Here is a 13,401-nt window from a genome sequence, read left to right on the forward strand (position 1 = left end):
ATTAATCAAGTATACTCCAACATAAGATGGAAAATTTTTAAAAGTCCATATTTTAATCACACAGTGGTTTGACAGCCCTGTGGAGCAGTAGGATAGTATCAAAAAATAAATCAGTAGACAAAGCTATAAATGTTGCAAAAACACAAGTTTCAAAATTTATGAATCCAGCATTAGTCCACATAAATAATCAATGATTAAAAAAAAAAAAAGTTCCGTCAAAAAGTTCACAGTAAATCTCAAAATGTCAAAAATATGGACATGCCAATGTTCCAAGCTTGTCACACAGAATCACGAGGGGAATAGGGTTAGAGTGGCGATGGATCGGACCCCGTGAAGCTAAATTACATAGAACCAAGGCCAAGAACGTGAGAGCAATGCACATTTGGTGTAATGTGCTCCTAGAACTTCAGTCTCCTGGAAGTCTCACTTTAGCATGCCCTCAGCCTCATAAAGCCATTGCATACTGCTTTGGCCAACTTGTAAAACACATTATAGAAGAAAACAACGAGGGGTAGCGCAGGAAACTGTACTCAGTGTATTGCAATAGCCTGGAGGGGAAAAGAGTCTGATAACCAGTATGTGTCTAGCTGTATATATCAGTCTTCCCAGGCGGCACAGTGGTAAAGAGCCTGCCTGCCAATAGAGGATACACAAAAGATAGGCGCTTGATCCTTGGGTCAAGAAGATCTGCTGGAGAAGGGAATAGCAACCACGCTAGTATTCTGGCCTGGGAAATCCCATGGATAGAGGCGCCTGGCGGGCTACAATCCACAGGGGCACGAGGAGTTGGACACAACTAAGCAAGCACACACACACGTGCACACACACATACACACACACATGTATACTTGAATCACTTTGCTACATACCTGAAACTAACACAACATTGTATATCAGCTACACACTAATAAACATTAATTAATTAAAAAAGATTCATTCTCCATTCTCATTTATTTAAATTTGACATGTAAGCTTTGATTGTGCTGGTTTTAGTTGGACATGATTTCGAAGATGCCCTTAGGTTGATAATGTGAGATATAACACGTTTTTTTTTTTTTTTTTGGCCAAGGTGTCCAGCGTTGGGGATCTTAGTTTCATAACCAGGAATCGAACCTGTGCCCCCTGCAGTAGAAGCACAGAGTCTTAACCATTGGACAGCCAGGCACATCTCATCACATTCTGTTTTGAGGGTGATGAACTCCTGTATGTTTTTTTTTTAATTTGGAAAACATAATTTTTCAAATAACATTTTATTTGCTCGAATAAGGCCCAGTGGTGGAGACGCCCGAGGCCGCCTCCTCCGGGGAGCCCTCTGGTCCAGCCGTCTCCCCACAGCCCTGAGCACTAGGCACACTCGTGTGACACCAGCGCCTGGACTGCTTCACGCCAAGTGTCCTCCGGGGCACGTTGATCGGGAGGAACCAGGGCAGTGCTGCAGATTCCTAAATCCCATGTGTTTCTTGCAAACCGATGAACTGAAAGCTAGGTGGCTGCAAGCCTGCCTAACTCGACGCGTCGCGGGTGCTGCTTCTGAGAACTAGACGGGTGAGAAAACCTGCCACTTGGGTCACTGAGTTGTGCACGCTGCTTCCTAGTGCAAACGTGATTTCTGAGAAGCCAGCTTTCTCTGCGGACGAAGGAGAGACAAGGGTGGGCGGTGTGACTTTGTGAGCCGGTGTGTAAGAGACCCAGGCCAGCTTTCCCTGCGGGCTGGCCTCGGTCGATCCCTTCCTCTGACTTCTGTCTGCTTCACGCTCACCCATGTCATTGGAGCAGGGCTGTGTCCTAACATGCCACTGAGAGATCCTAGCAGAATGATGAGGACTCTGGCAGGACAGCCAGCCAGTACAGTAAGGCGCCTGACAGGCTCAGAAAACTGACCGAGTGGATCGTCGGGGATCATCTGCGGGAGACAGCAGGCAGCAAACTCTCAGCCGTTCTCCCCGGAACGCGCTTCTGTGCTAGAGCTTCCCACCTCGGCCTGTGGCACTCCCAGCCACCCTGCTGTGAAAATAGAAACCTCGGTGTCATTCCTGAAACTCACTTCCTCCAGTCCATCACTAACTCCTCTCCATGTGATCTCCTAAGTGTATCTTCCATTTCTCTCCATCAACCTCACCAGCCAGGGGACCTCCACCTCGTGAAGACGCAATTAAGATGAGCTCTTCACGGCTCTGCCTGTTTCTGCTCTAACAACATTTCCTACTCCCCAATTCATTCTCCACTCTGTAATCAGCGAGGTCTTTTCGAAATGACATTATATCTTAGGCACCAGCCCTTCATCCTGTCAATATTTTTCACAGAATTTAGGGTTAAAAGAAAAATGCTTAAGAGGACCTTCAGTGGCTTTGCATGACCCAAATTTCTGCTTCTTCTACAACCCAATTTTTCACCATCTCTTCACCCCAGTGGTACAGACGTTGGCTCACACCTTCCTGTTTACCATAGTTTCTCCCAGGTAAGAGATTTTACATCTAATGTCCTCTTCTCCACCTGTCAACACTCTGAATCCTACAGGTAGGACCAGGCACCCCTATGTTGGCGAGCATTCCTTTACGTCTCTGATTAGACCAAATAACCTACCATTACCATCCCAGCGTTTATTTCATCTTCACAGTCATACTGTTTGGGTAATTGTTTGGTTAATTTCTTTCTCCACCACCAAGCCAAATGTCCCATGCGGTTTGCACCCCCAGCGCGTGGGCAGAGGTGAGCGCTCATTACTTGTTAAATGAATAAATAAATAAACACACAAGTCCTTCCTGATGTTTCTGGATGGCCTAAGACTCTCAGGACTTCAGTGCAGCCCTGAGGTGAGGATTCAAGTTTCCACCCTTCCTGGTATAAAGTGGGTAACAGGTTAAATTTGAGTTACAGAAAAATAAAAAAGTGTGACAACCTGAGGATACCTGAATTAAAGTCACAGAATCATATCTGCTGTACAGACAGTCCCCAACTCATGATGGTTTGGCTTGACCATTTTTTTGATCTTATGATGGTGCAAAAATGATATGCATTCATCAGAAATCATACTTCAGATATTGAATTTTGATCTTTTCCCAGGCCAACGATACATTATACAATACTCTCTCTGAAGGCTGGGCTGTGGCAACGTTAGCTCCAATTCAGCCATGAGATCACGAAGGTAAACAAGTCATACACTCACAACCATTCTGCTTTTCACTTTCAGAACAGTATCCAGTCAATTACAGGAGACGTTCAACACCTCACTATAAACTAGGTTTTGTGTTAGATCACCTTGTCCAGCTGCAGGCCAGAATGCAAGTGTTCTGAGCACAGCAGAGGCAGGCTAGTCTCAGCTACGATGTTCAGTAGGTTTGATGTACGAAACGCATTTTGACTTGTGAAATTTTCAACTTACAGTGAGCTTATCAGGACGTAAGCCCATCACAAGTGGAGGAAGATCTGTGCTTGCTGAGTAGGGCACCTTATTCTTCCTGTTTACCAAGACAAGTTCATTTTATGCTCTGTATCCAGGAAGAAACAAAAGAGCATGTAAAACCAAAATCATCTTCCAAAAGTTGTAGCTGTGTTTTGACGGAAGTCCTTTTAACAGTAATAAGCACTCCGTTAAAGTGAAAGTGAAGTCTCGCTCAGTTGTGTCCAACTCTTTGTGACCCCACGAACAGTAGCCTACCAGGCTCCGCAGTCCATGGGATTTTCCAGCAAGAATACTAGAGTGGGCTGCCATTTCCTTCTCCAGGGGATCTTTCCAACCCAGGAATGGAACCCGGGTCTCCTGCACTGCAGACAGACGCTGTACCATCTGAGTCACTAGTACCCCATTAGTTAGGGTTAATTTTTCCTGCTGGATCAAAGAGACCTCAAATCTATAAAGGCTTTTTCAAACACGGTGAAAGCTTAGTTCTGCCTCACAGGATGGTTCACGTCCAGTGTCCCCAGGTTGGAAGTCGATCTTCCCCACACGGTGTTTCAGGGACTAGATCCTTTCCGTCTTGCCGCTTCACACTTCCCTGGCCTTGGAGTTGCTGGCGTTCGGTGGCAGAAGGGTAAAGACAGCGTGGATACGTCATACACAGGGCTTTGAGGTCTTGGCCTGGAAATCACACTTTGCCACCCACTCCACTGACCATGATTTGTAATGTTGTCAGAGCCAGATACGGTTGGGGAAGGGCAATGGGAAAATGTAGTCTCCAACTGCAGGCAACAATTCTATACTATGGGAAAGAGAGCACATATAAGTTTGGGAGGACAGCTAGAGTTTTTCCAAAAATACCTTAGGTTTAGATAAGGGAAAAAAATGTTGAGGAGAACTTGGAAGTAGAAACAAGAGAGTGTTGGAAAAAATAAAAAATACTGCTGTGTGTAGAGTACAGTGCAAATAAAAGTGAGTAAGATATTATCCACGCCCTAGAGGAGTTCGGGCTTCCCTGGTGGCTCAGGTGGTAAAGAATCTGCCGGCAATGAAGGAGACCCAGGTTCAATCCCTGGGTCAGGAAGATCCCCTGGAAAAGGGCATGGCAACCCACTCTAGTATTCTTGCCTGGGAAATCCCATGGACAGAGGAATCTGGTGGGCTACAGTGCTTAGGGTTGCAAAGAGTCAGATATGACTGAGCAACTGACACACTTTCAAGCTAAACACTGCAGGAGTTCCAGCCAGGGAGGACAAATGCACAGGAACTCTAACATAACATGCTGTGTGACTTAAACGTGAGCAAACATATATGTGTGTACACATGTGTGCGTTCGATTTTTTTTTTTTTGATGAATTTAAGACTTTTCAAATCTTCAGGACATGCTTAGATCTTAAGAATTGTTTTTATTTTCTTTAGATGATTGTTAAGCATTGGGTTTTGTGGCTGCCAAAGGTATATCATCTGTAAAATGTTATTTATTAGCTAACTAAGGAGAACCTAGCATACAGCACAGGGAACTCCACTCAGTGCTCTGCAATGTCCTAAAAAGGAAGGAAATTCAAAAACTAGGTGATATATGTATACTTATAGCTGATTCACTTTGCAGCACAGCAGAATCTAACACAACATTGTAAAGCAACTATACTCCAATATAAAATTAATTTAAAAAAAATGTTACTTGTCTTATAGGAGAAGCATAGCATTTGTGACCCCTTATCACCTGTCAGATAACCTCGACACCATATTTCTTTTTTTATGAATTGAAAGTATATTTACTATGTAGGGGGCTTCCCTGGTGGCTCAGCTGGTAAAGAATCTGCCTGTAATGCAGGAGACCCCGGATTGATTCCAGGGTTGGGAAGATTCCCTGCAGAAGGAATAGGCAACCACTCCAGTATTCTTGGAGTTCCCTGGTGGCTCAGATGGTAAAGAAACCGCCTACAATGTGGGATACCTGGGTTTGATCCCTGGGCTGGGAAGATCCCTTGAAGAAGGGAGTGGTAACCCACTTTAGTATTCTTGCCTTAGAGAATGCCATGGACAGAGGAGCCTGGCAGGCTACAGTCCATCGGGTCCCAAACAGTTGGACACAACAGAGTGACCTTCACTTTATTATTTAAGGTAGTAAATTTTCACAGCAAAAAAAAAAAAAAATCATCGTAAATTAAGCAAGATAAGAAAGGCAGCACAGTAGGGAATGAACTGGAGTGAAAATGGGAAAATGCCATGAACCTGGACAATTTTATGGAACAAGATTATGTTTAAAGAGCCAAGAGGGGAGAGTCATCTTTAATTCGTTACGTTCTCTCTTAGCACTACTGATAGCAGTAATAGCATAATACATTCATCAAAAACTATTCTCACATTAACATGAATTTTCTCACAGGGTCAGAGCACCAGCATGAGGCAAGTAGTATATGTCAGCACGTTCTCAGGCTCAGATTAGTAAAGAAACTTCCCCCAGTTTATTAACACTGTAAGAGACAGAACTTGAATTTGAACCCAAGTCCTGAACGCTTGAACCCCACCCAATCTCCCACAACTCCACACTAAAGGATTTTATATGCAAGCTCATATAATTCTATGCGACTCAAACGGAAAAATCCCAGAATCAGGAAACGTTTCCAATCAAACCTACCTTCGTGTCTCTCAGAAGTAGTAAACAGTGCAGACACACATATAACGCAATTTTTCCGGGGTTTGATGTCCAGTCTCTTCTATCCACCTGCTAACCACTGCAGTTCATGGCCCTGCTCCTCCCCCACACTTTCTCCCAAGACAGTCAGACTGACTCCTGTGAATTAAAATGCCGTGGACATCCACTGATTCAAATCTTCATCCGTATTTTCTACCCGAGACCCAAACTTTACCTCTGTGCCCATTTCTACTGCCTAATATGACAGGACTGTGCTCCACCAACAGACACGAGTACCCTGAACTCTCCATGCTCCCCCCATATCCCGCCCTCCTGCCCCACGTACAGCCCTGCCCCAGTGAAGGGCACCGCAACCTACCCAGCTACTCAGGCCAGGTACCTGGAGATCAGCCTCACTTTCCATGCTCATCTCAAATGGCCAAGTCCAGTCCAGAAGTAAGTTTTCTCAATCCTGGGTCTAAAACGTGCATTCCTCTCATGTCCTTCTTCCCACTGGCGCCACTGCCGTGTCGGTATGACACCGGTTTTCTCCTGGAGAACCTGCAAGGTCTCCTAACCCAGCTCTCAGCTTCCACTCTTTGCTCAAACCCATCCTCCACAAGGGCAGCAAGAGAATCTCTTAAAATGTAAATAAGCCTGCGATAGGTCCTTGCATACAATCTGCTTAAAGGTCCTGTTTGCAATTCAAATAAAATTCAAACCCCTTAGGAGAGCCTACAAAGTCCTGAAAATTCCAGCCTGGGTCTCACACTTAATCCCGTGGACTGTTTGTTCCACGCTTCCTTGTTTGTTCTCCCCTTACGTTGGCCATGACGTATGCGGTTAACTTGAACTACACTCCTTCCCTCCTACTTCCCATCACCAAATCTTTCTTCTGGAACCCTGTACCAAGGTCAGAGGATAAAAAAAAAAATCTCTGGAACTGACCAAGCCCCATAGTGACTGTTTCCATGAGCCTCAGGATCTAAACCGGTCAGTTCCCTGACCCCATATCAGGTAAAATATCCACCTATTACCCACCCTATGACATCCCAATCAATCACCTAATGCCACCCTTCCAATAGGAATTGTCTGTGTCTTCTTGATTAGTCAGTTCAGTCGCTCAGTGGTGTCCGACTCTCTGTGACCCCGTGGACTGCAGCACGCCAGGCTTCCCCGTCCATCAGCAGTCCCAGAGCTTGCTCAGACTCACGTCCATCAAGTTGGTGATGCCATCCAGCCATCTCATCCTCTGTCATCCCCTTCTCCTCCTGCCCTCAATCTTTCCCAGCATCAGGGTCTTTTCCAATGAGTCAGTTCTTCGCATCAGGTGGCCAAAGTATTGGAGCTTCAGCTTCAGCATCAGTCCTTCCAATGAATATTCAGGACTGATTTCCTTTGGGGTTGACTGGTTTGATCTCCTTGTAGTCCAAGGGACTCTCAAGAGTCTTCTCCAACACCAACATAGTTCAAAAACATCAATTCTTCTGTGTCTTGAGGCTGTTTAAGAATTGGCTACTAGCCTGCTAAAGGGCTCGGCTCTCCCTTGAGCCTGCTGCTGTTCTAACAGCGTCTCCCACTCTAATAAACTATCTTCTCTCATTCTGCCTCACGTCTGGAACTTCTTTTCCAACTCGTTCATCGACCACTACACTTCTTTGTTTCACATCATGGCTTGACTATCAGAAAGGCCTTTCCAAACCATCCTTCCTAAAGAAGACCCCAACTCTGCTTCTCTCCTCTATTTCAGCCCCTCTGTCTTTCCCTTTGTAACGTCTTTCAATAATTGGGATTTCATCCATGTTCCCCACTTGGATGTAAACCCCATAAGGGCGGTGGTCTGCTCACCTTGCCCACCACTGAATCACTGGTGCCAGGCACAGCACCTACTCTTTTTTTTCCTGGCCTCACCGCACGGCATGAGGGACCCTAGATCACCAACCGGGATCGAACCCACATCTCCTGCATTGGAGGTGCAGAATCTCACCACTGGCCCTCCAGGGAAGCCCAGTGCCTGTCTTCTGGAAAGTGTGCAGTTCATGTCCATGAGGGAGGGTGTGGTGGTATACATGAACAAGAAGAGGATTAAATGAGTAAGTGGAAGATGTGCGTTTGTTTTTCCCACGTGAGGAAACCTTAACACATATAATTTTGTTAGAGACAGCATAGTATATTGACAGCTTGCACTTTGGAGTAAGCTTTCTTTCCTAAAAACGTAATAGCTGCCACCAAGTTTGGAGACCTTTGTGTAAAAGTTACTTTGCTATCTACACGTAATGGTGCTTTTTCTTAGCACGGCTTTCTCGGTATAAAATGGTAGACACTACTTTACTGAATTGGAACATGAACTAAATGAAATGAATGTTGAGCCTCTGGCACCATGGCCTGTATATGAAACGTCAGTTCCTTGGAGAACACAGCCTGGGATCTGCATTGATCCAACAGAGAACTTGTTGCTATTCTTGAGCTTCCCGCTTATTTGCTCTCTGACCACTTACTTGCTCTCAGTTAACCACTCTTTTATTTTTTACTTAAGGGCAAAACTCCATCATTTTCTACCCATAATATTATCTGTCACATATTAGCTTCCGTAGATAATGTGATAAGATAATAACAAATTGCTTTTAGCTCTAATTTAGAGGCTTAAATCCATCATCATGCCATTTGGGAAAAGTTTAATGTAGTTTTTAATGAAACTTAATAGTTGCAAGGGCTTCCCTGGTAGCTCAGATGGTAAAGAATCTGCCTGCAATGTGGGAGGCTCGGGTTCGATCCCTGGGTTGGGAAGATCCCCTGGATCTGGCAACCCACTCCAGTATCCTTGCATGGAGAATCCCATGGACAGAGGAGCCTGGGGGCTACAGTCCCCGGGTCATGAAGAGTTGACATGACTGAGCAACACACACACACAATAGTGGCAAGAGGGGCAAAACTGAAAATGCTTTTTCCAAATGAGATTTTAGTCCGATTTCCAAAATAAGCTGTAACTGTGTAAACGTGAGTTTCAAAAATCTGCAAGCACATCTTTTCTAATCTCTTATTAACAATTTAATAACCCGGTTCAAGTGTTTGAGAATCACTAATCTGAAGGAATCTGCCACCAGGCCTGCTGGAGGCACTTGTGACTTGAAGTCAAAGGACTTCGCTTTCATACGTAATCAGTTGGCTCAGATGGACAGATGGTTGCAGGATTTTGACCTTTGTTTCTTTGGGGAGAAGTATTGTGTTTTGGGAAAACTGCCCAAGGAAGTCACCTTCGCACTTTGTAGAACCACACTGAGACTCCACCCTCCACTCTGAACACACGAAAGGGTGACCAGGTAATAAAACTCCAACCCCAGCTCGCCGTGATCTGGCACGCAGCAGGAGTCGAGGGGACTTATGTAACCATCAGCGACTTCTCCATTAAAGAGGAGCCAGTCACCCTTGTTGGGAATAACGGGGTGAATCGTGAATGTGCCCCATGGTAAGACCAGAAACACAAAGCTCTCAAGTTAATTAGATGGGGTCCAAACACCGAGAGCAATTAGAATTCTAAAATCTCCACTTCTCCATTGGATCCTCATTTCCAAACTGAAGATGAAGTAAGATGGAATGAGCTTTTTCCCCCTCAAGCTTGATATCAAGGCAAAGAGATGTCTTCGGTTTAACAAGTGGAGCGCAATTGCACACATGTTCACTGACTTAGGGAAAAATAATTCAATAAATGTCCTCTACCTTCCAAAAATCTCCTCTTTTGGGAAAAGGCGGTAGGTCAAGTGAGAGAGATGAAGGAGGTCACACTATCCTTGGCAAGCTTTGAACAAGAGGAGATACTTTGGGAAAATAGCAGCTTCCACGTCCTGTCTCTTGAACGCTCACCCTTGAAGCCTTGAGCCCATGTTAGCCACACGTGGAGGTCATTTACCAGCAAATTTTTCAAGATACAGAGTTGCACGGAGTAGACAACATGTAAACAAGTGTGTGTTGCCGTGTGAATGAAGCTTTATTTATGGCTACAGATTTGAATCTCATATAACTTTCAGACCTCATGGGGCTTTATTCTTCTTCAGATTCTTTTTAAAACATTAATACATTTTAAAACTGTGCTTAGCTCATGGGCATTCTTAGTTCATGACACAGCAGGCTGCAAGACTGCACTGGAGAGAGAAAAGGTGCTCACCCAGCCCTCAGCTGCTCCAGTCCTTGACATGTGTGTTATTCCGGATGAGGCCCCAGCTATCAGGGCAAGATGAGTCATCTGGCTGTGCTCTTGCCAAGTTCTTGGTTCCTAGAGCATGAGACATGATAATAATAAATCATTTTAAGCCCTAATTTTGGGAATCATTCCTTAAGCAGCGACAGATAACCGGGATGACTCATAGCAAAAACAGCAATGAAAAGCGACATTGACTATTTTTGAAAACTTGGAGACCATCTCAGTAGCCTGTCTTCACAGATCCCCCTTTCTCTTGGGCCCTGTGAGTCAACAATTTTGATCGTATTGATCAAAGTAAGTAGTTTTCTTGGTGCTGTAGATACAACTCTATTATCAAAACGAGCAGTTTCCATTTAAACATCACATTTAAAGCTATGCGGGGTTTTCCCTAGTGGCTCAGGGGTAAAGAATCCACCTGCCAATGCAGGAGACACGGGTTCGACCCCTGAGCCGGGGAGATTTCACATGCCACAGAGCAACGAAGCCCAAGCGCCAAAGTACTGAGCCTGTGCTCTAGAGCCCAGACATCGCGACTGTGGAGCCCAGGCGCCCTAGAGCCGTGCTCCACAAGAGAAGCCAGTGCGGTACCTCTGCACGCTGCAACTAGAGAGGAGCCCCGTTCACCACAGCTGAAAAAAAGGAGACCCAGCAAAGCCAAAATAACATTCCTGAGTGTTCTAGCTTATGTTAGCCCCCAAATTCTCTCTTTGCCTTAATTAAAGTCCAATTTTTTTGACAGTTGCATCAGAAGGTGCCCTGAGACACAACATGGGAAAAGCCTTTCTGGCAGTCTGGATATTCATTTATTTACCCTTTGAGCAATACTTTCAGAATTACATAAAGGATATTCCAGGCATTGGTGACAGGCCGTAAGAACACAAAAACAGGTAGGCACAAAATCCACCGCCACCAGCGGCTTACCGTCTAGTAGCAAAAACACACAAAATAACAAATAATTCAAACGTTGTATGATAACAGGGGAACAAGACGGCGGCCTGAAGGAGGAAGTGACAACCATGCCTGAGTTGACGGCAGAAGGTGCCCTGAGCAGAGAGGGAGCTGGGCGGGGGAGCGGCGGCAGGAACACCCGCCCTGTCCCCAGTTCTCAGCAAAGCTCCTTGTTTGAAGACCTGCAGAGGTCTCTAGGTCACAGAGCTGCTGTGTGCAGGGAGGGGTTTGGAGAGATGGGCCCTTCTCGGGTAACGGAGGGTTCTGCATGTGACACCAGCGGTTTGGAGTTCAGCCAGTGGGCAGTGAAAAATCTTCAGAGCCTTCTAACATTTCCTTGAGCTGCTATGTGCAGGGAGGGGTTTGGAGAGATGGGCCCTTCTTGGGTAACGGAGGGTTCTGGATGTGACACCAGCGGTTTGGAGTTCAGCCAGTGGGCAGTGAAAAATCTTCAGAGCCTTCTAACATTTCCTTTTGGTAAACTGGTCTGTCAATACTGAGGCTGGGGGACAAGCCTCATGTCACCAGGATGGGAGCCTGGACCAAGGCAAGGCTGCAGGGATGAGGGTGGGAACCAGCAGCCAAAGCTTCTCAGGATGCTTCCTCAATGCATCAGAGACTGTCAACAGGAGGGGGTGACATGGAAAATTCCCAGGCTACTCCCAGGCTTATACCAGCCAGACGAGCAGGCCATCGGGCACACGTGGGTAACTGAAATCATCTCCCCATTGGCCTTCAATCCCAGCTTCTGTTTTGTCTTATACATGCTTCCTTTTTTCTTCCTCTCTGCTACCAACTCATTTCCATTTTCCCTCAAGAATGTGCAACTTGGTAACTTCCCTTTTTTATTGTTTGCTTTTTATGTTCTTTATGTCATCGCCTCCCTAACAAGCCTTTGGTTGATATATGCTCTCTCTCTCTTTTCTTTCTCTTATTTCTTGGTCTTTCCTTTACTGTTTCTTCCTCCAAGCCCGTGAAACAGGTCCAGGGCCATGACATCCCGGGACAGATAGAGGGTCTGAGTTTGTTTGCTGCAGAAGGTCCCTGGGAAGGCCGGGGTGAGCAAGGACGGCTCCCCACCGCCTGAGCACTTTCAGGGCAGGTCTCTCTGCACCGCGTCCACGTGGCCCCCGCAGCACATGGCGTAGGAAGTGGCATTTCGGTCTAGAAGATGTGAAACAGCTAATGGAGGGCTCAAGTGCAGCTCCCCACAGCCTCCTTGCTGCCTCTGATGTGGGTGGAAGTGAGCTCAGTCTGCAAAGCTCCCCTGTTTCCCCCCCTCCTCCTCCTCCCTTCCCCCCTCCTCCCTTCCCCCCTCCTCCTCCCTTCCCCCCTCCTCCTCCCTTCCCCCCTCCTCCTCCCTTCCCCCCTCCTCCTCCCTTCTCCCCTCCCCTCCCCGCCTCCGCGGTGGTGCAGCTGCAAAGCATGTGCTGTGAACACTGGGGCCACAGAGCCGTGACGACTTTGCCGCTGAGTTAGAAGCAGAGAGAAGCGGAGGCCCGGGGGCCGTGAACAATGGGAAGGTGGCCCTGGGTCTCCCTGCAGGGGGCCTTGCCCACCCACAGCTCAGAGCGCCTTGGAGCAGCCCCTCCAGGCCCTGCGAGCACTTCCCCTGCCATGAAGAGCAGGTGAGATGCTCGCAGGTTCCCTGTCCTGTCCCTCCCGAAGCCCGGCCTCTCTGGCTGCCTGGACCCAGAGGAGCCGGCGGGCCGCTGGCCCTGCCCACCTGGGGGTGCGCTCCAGTGGCACGTGGAGGGGAGCGGGGCTGGGCAGACACCCCAGGCAGCCCCCTGACACACCCCTGGGGCTCACACCCATCCCTGCCTTTAGCTGACACACACAGCCTACCTCTGGAAGGGATCCTTCCTCATTTGAATAAGAAGCTATGCTTTGAGGGCTCCTCGAGTGGACTAAAATGTCTGCTACGTACAAGGGAGGAGAGAGCCGCTCACCTGTTACCATGGCGCCGTGTCCCCTCCATGAAAGGTGATGACCGCAAAGGAAGAAGGGGCTGGGAGATTGAACAGGTCAATGCCAGTGGCAAAATGACTTACTGTCTAAAGCATATGATGAAGGAGAGTATATATTCTAATCCTAGTCACCTGATTAAAGACTGCTGAAAGAAACCAATTCATTCTGTAGGATTTATGCTCCTGATGCCCACATTTCCAAATGAATAAGATCCAAATGAATCAGCCAGCTTTTCTTCGACGTTTACTT

General features: G+C 46.8%; 1 long non-coding RNA gene across 1 annotated transcript; it reads right to left on the reverse strand.

The window, feature by feature from the left end:
* Nucleotides 1–9,997: 9,997 nt before the first annotated feature.
* LOC147356054 (uncharacterized) lies at nt 9,998–13,093 on the reverse strand. Its single transcript, XR_015143840.1, has 2 exons — nt 13,030–13,093; nt 9,998–10,305 (listed from the first exon to the last, which is right to left on the reverse strand). It is a non-coding gene; the product is annotated as an uncharacterized LOC147356054 (long non-coding RNA).
* Nucleotides 13,094–13,401: the final 308 nt, after the last annotated feature.

Source organism: Bos grunniens, chromosome 16 (genome assembly GCF_055505025.1).
Source record: "Bos grunniens cultivar Pamir isolate PY7600 chromosome 16, Bosgru_T2T1.0, whole genome shotgun sequence".
Lineage (NCBI taxonomy): Eukaryota > Metazoa > Chordata > Mammalia > Artiodactyla > Bovidae > Bos > Bos grunniens.